General features: G+C 65.8%; 1 non-coding gene across 1 annotated transcript; it reads left to right on the forward strand.

Annotated features, from left to right (window-relative positions):
* Positions 1-1,908: 1,908 nt before the first annotated feature.
* Positions 1,909-2,027, forward strand: LOC141980132 (5S ribosomal RNA). Its single transcript, XR_012637506.1, has one exon. It is a non-coding gene; the product is annotated as a 5S ribosomal RNA (ribosomal RNA).
* The last annotated feature ends 2,973 nt before the right edge of the window (positions 2,028-5,000 follow it).

Consider the following 5,000-nt stretch of genomic DNA (forward strand, 5'->3'; position numbering starts at 1 on the left):
TCGGGGGGGCCGGGGGCCGCCCCACCTGCCAACGTGCCCCTGTCCCCCCTCACAAGATCGGGTACAACGCGCAGATTGGTCCCCGAGGCTCATCTCTGGTTCTCACAGGTTCCGAAAAACCTGTTCTCAGAAATCTCCTCGCACCCGTCAAAATGAACTAGTCGAAAAATCCAACCGCCAATTTAGGGGGACCAATCTGAAATCCTATCCGACCTCCTGGTTCTCTCGGTCGGCCGAGGGCACTTTTGGCGACCCCATCCGGACTTCCGTGAGACTGCCGGCCATCAGGTCAACCCGTCACTTTGAATGGGGTTGACCTGATGGCCGAGCAGGGACTTAGACATTTTTTCAGCCTTTTCCTCGGGGTTGACCTGGTGTCCCGGGGGGACTTAGACATTTTTTTCAGCCTTTTCCTCCGGGTTGACCTGGTGTCCCGGGGGGACTTAGACATTTTTTCAGCCTTTTCCTCCGGGTTGACCTGGTGTCCCGGGGGGACTTAGACTTTTTTTCAGCCTTTTCCTCCGGGTTGACCTGGTGTCCCGGGGGGACTTAGACTTTTTTTCAGCCTTTTCCTCCGGGTTGACCTGGTGTCCCGGGGGGACTTAGACATTTTTTTCAGCCTTTTCCTCCGGGTTGACCTGGTGTCCCGGGGGGACTTAGACTTTTTTTCAGCCTTTTCCTCCGGGTTGACCTGGTGTCCCGGGGGGACTTAGACTTTTTTTCAGCCTTTTCCTCCGGGTTGACCTGGTGTCCCGGGGGGACTTAGACTTTTTTTCAGCCTTTTCCTCCGGGTTGACCTGGTGTCCCGGGGGGACTTAGACTTTTTTTCAGCCTTTTCCTCCGGGTTGACCTGGTGTCCCGGGGGGACTTAGACATTTTTTTCAGCCTTTTCCTCCGGGTTGACCTGGTGTCCCGGGGGGACTTAGACTTTTTTTCAGCCTTTTCCTCCGGGTTGACCTGGTGTCCCGGGGGGACTTAGACATTTTTTTCAGCCTTTTCCTCCGGGTTGACCTGGTGTCCCGGGGGGACTTAGACATTTTTTTCAGCCTTTTCCTCCGGGCTGACCTGGTGGCCGAGCGTCTCGCCGTCCGCGGCCGGAGCTAGAGATGCCCCCCCCCCCAGGCCAGCCTGCGAAGCCGCGGCCAGGATCGGGCCCCTGGAAGTCTGACTAAAAATTTTCACCGACCCCAAAAACGGTTAGGGGGGGCCTCATAAAGCCTCCGGAGCGAAAAAAAAAAAAACGGAAAAAAGGATCGGGCCCACCCGAGGCAGGGGAGTCAGTAAGGGAAAGGGGACGAGGCGGCCCGGAGCCGGGTGCCCGGAGCCGGGTGCCGGCGGCCAGGATCGGGCCCCTGGAAGTCTGAAAAATTTTTTTCACCGACCCCCAAAGTGGTATTGGGGGGGGCTCATAAAGCCTCCGGAGCGAAAAAAAAAAAAAACGGAAAAAAGGATCGGGCCCACCCGAGGCAGGGGAGTCAGTAAGGGAAAGGGGACGAGGCGGCCCGGAGCCGGGTGCCCGGAGCCGGGTGCCCGCGGCCAGGATCGGGCCCCTGGAAGTCTGAAAAAAATTTTTTCACCGACCCCCAAAGTGGTGTTGGGGGGGGCTCACGAAGCCTCCGGAGCGGAAAAAAAAAAACGGAAAAAAGGATCGGGCCCACCCGAGGCAGCGGAGTCAGTAAGGGAAAGGGGACGAGGCGGCCCGGAGCCGGGTGCCCGGAGCCGGGTGCCCGCGGCCAGGATCGGGCCCCTGGAAGTCTGAAAAAAAAATTTTCACCGACCCCCAAAGGGGTGTTGGGGGGGGGCTCATGAAGCCTCCGGAGCGAAAAAAAAAAACGGAAAAAAGGATCGGGCCCACCCGAGGCAGGGGAGTCAGTAAGGGAAAGGGGACGAGGCGGACCGGAGCCGAGTGCCTACGGCCATACCGGACGGAAGGCCCCCGATCCCGTCCGATCTCGGAAGGTAAACCGTCCCGGGCCTGGCTAGTACTTGGATGGGTGACCGCCTGGGAATCCCAGGTGCCGTAGGCAGCTTTTCCCGCTGCGAGCCAGCTCTCTCCTTTTCTGGGGAACAAGGGCAGGGTCGCCCTGCCAGGGGCCCTGGGGCTGAAGTCCCTGCCGGCCACCAGGTCAACCCGGAGCCTGCCCCTCTGCGGCCAGCAGGTCAACCCCATACCGGCAGGGGGTTGACCTGGTGGCCGGGAAGCAGAGCGGCCAGCAGGTCAACCCCATACATTCAGCGGGTTGACCTGGTGGACGGGAAGGAAAGCGGCCAGCAGGTCAACCCCATACTTTCAGCGGGTTGACCTGGTGGCCGGGAAGGAAAGCGGCCAGCAGGTCAACCCCATACATTCAGCGGGTTGACCTGGTGGCCGGGAAGGAAAGCGGCCAGCAGGTCAACCCCATACATTCAGCGGGTTGACCTGGTGGCCGGGAAGGAAAGCGGCCAGCAGGTCAACCCCATACATTCAGCGGGTTGACCTGGTGGCCGGGAAGGAAAGCGGCCAGCAGGTCAACCCCATACATTCAGCGGGTTGACCTGGTGGCCGGGAAGGAAAGCGGCCAGCAGGTCAACCCCATACATTCAGCGGGTTGACCTGGTGGCCCGAAAGCAAACCGGCCACCAGGTCAACCCGGAGCCTGCCCCCGCGGGCAGGGGCCAAGCGGACCCCCCTCCGCCCGGGCTTGCCCTGCTCCGAGCCGGGGCTTAATCCCCGTCCGGCCACCAGGTCAACCCGGAGCCTGCCCCTCTGCGGCCAGCAGGTCAACCCCATGCCGGCAGCGGGTTGACCTGGTGGCCGGGAAGGAAAGCGGCCACCAGGTCAACCCCATACTTTCAGCGGGTTGACCTGGTGGCCGGGAAGGAAAGCGGCCACCAGGTCAACCCCATACTTTCAGCGGGTTGACCTGGTGGCCGGGAAGGAAAGCGGCCAGCAGGTCAACCCCATACATTCAGCGGGTTGACCTGGTGGCCGGGAAGGAAAGCGGCCAGCAGGTCAACCCCATACATTCAGCGGGTTGACCTGGTGGCCGGGAAGGAAAGCGGCCAGCAGGTCAACCCCATACATTCAGCGGGTTGACCTGGTGGCCGGGAAGGAAAGCGGCCAGCAGGTCAACCCCATACATTCAGCGGGTTGACCTGGTGGCCGGGAAGGAAAGCGGCCAGCAGGTCAACCCCATACATTCAGCGGGTTGACCTGGTGGCCGGGAAGGAAAGCGGCCAGCAGGTCAACCCCATACATTCAGCGGGTTGACCTGGTGGCCGGGAAGGAAAGCGGCCAGCAGGTCAACCCCATACATTCAGCGGGTTGACCTGGTGGCCGGGAAGAAAAGCGGCCAGCAGGTCAACCCCATACATTCAGCGGGTTGACCTGGTGGCCGGGAAGGAAAGCGGCCAGCAGGTCAACCCCATACATTCAGCGGGTTGACCTGGTGGCCGGGAAGGAAAGCGGCCAGCAGGTCAACCCCATACATTCAGCGGGTTGACCTGGTGGCCGGGAAGAAAAGCGGCCAGCAGGTCAACCCCATACATTCAGCGGGTTGACCTGGTGGCCGGGAAGGAAAGCGGCCAGCAGGTCAACCCCATACATTCAGCGGGTTGACCTGGTGGCCGGGAAGGAAAGCGGCCACCAGGTCAACCCCATACAGGCAGCGGGTTGACCTGGTGGCCCGAAAGCAAACCGGCCACCAGGTCAACCCGGAGCCTGCCCCCGCGGGCAGGGGCCGGCATACCCCCGTCCGTCCGGGGTCGCCCTGCCCCGGGCTCCGGGCTTAAGTCCCGAGCTGCCACCAGGTCAACCCGGAGCCTGCCCCCGCGGGCAGGGGCCGGCGGACCCCCGTCCGTCCGGGGTCGCCCTGCCCCGGGCTCCGGGCTTATTCCCCGTCCGGCCACCAGGTCAACCCGGAGCCTGCCCCCGCGGGCAGGGGCCAGGCGGAGCCCCGTCCGTCCGGGGTCGCCCTGCCCCGGGCTCCGGGCTTAAGTCCCGAGCGGCCACCAGGTCAACCCGGAGCCAGCCCCCGCGGGCAGGGGCCGGCGGAGCCCCGTCCGTCCGGGGTCGCCCTGCCCCGGGCTCCGGGCTTAATTCCCGTCCGGCCACCAGGTCAACCCGGAGCCTGCCCCCGCGGGCAGGGGCCAGGCGGACCCCCGTCTGTCCGGGGTCGCCCTGCCCCGGGCTCCGGGCTTAATTCTCCTCCGGCCACCAGGTCAACCCGGAGCCTGCCCCCGCGGGCAGGGGCCAGGCGGACCCCCGTCCGTCCGGGGTCGCCCTGCCCCGGGCTCCGGGCTTAATTCTCCTCCGGCCACCAGGTCAACCCGGAGCCTGCCCCCGCGGGCAGGGGCCGGCGGAGCCCCGTCCGTCCGGGGTCGCCCTGCCCCGGGCTCCGGGCTTAATTCCCGTCCGGCCACCAGGTCAACCCGGAGCCTGCCCCCGCGGGCAGGGGCCAGGCGGACCCCCGTCTGTCCGGGGTCGCCCTGCCCCGGGCTCCGGGCTTAATTCTCCTCCGGCCACCAGGTCAACCCGGAGCCTGCCCCCGCGGGCAGGGGCCAGGCGGACCCCCGTCCGTCCGGGGTCGCCCTGCCCCGGGCTCCGGGCTTAATTCTCCTCCGGCCACCAGGTCAACCCGGAGCCTGCCCCCGCGGGCAGGGGCCGGCATACCCCCGTCCGTCCGGGGTCGCCCTGCCCCGGGCTCCGGGCTTAATTCCCGTCCGGCCACCAGGTCAACCCGGAGCCTGCCCCCGCGGGCAGGGGCCAGGCGGACCCCCGTCCGTCCGGGGTCGCCCTGCCCCGGGCTCCGGGCTTAATTCTCCTCCGGCCACCAGGTCAACCCGGAGCCTGCCCCCGCGGGCAGGGGCCGGCATACCCCCGTCCGTCCGGGGTCGCCCTGCCCCGGGCTCCGGGCTTAATTCCCGTCCGGCCACCAGGTCAACCCGGAGCCTGCCCCCGCGGGCAGGGGCCAGGCGGACCCCCGTCCGTCCGGGGTCGCCCTGCCCCGGGCTCCGGGCTT

The sequence above is a fragment of the Natator depressus genome, chromosome 28, assembly GCF_965152275.1.
Source record: "Natator depressus isolate rNatDep1 chromosome 28, rNatDep2.hap1, whole genome shotgun sequence".
NCBI lineage: Eukaryota > Metazoa > Chordata > Testudines > Cheloniidae > Natator > Natator depressus.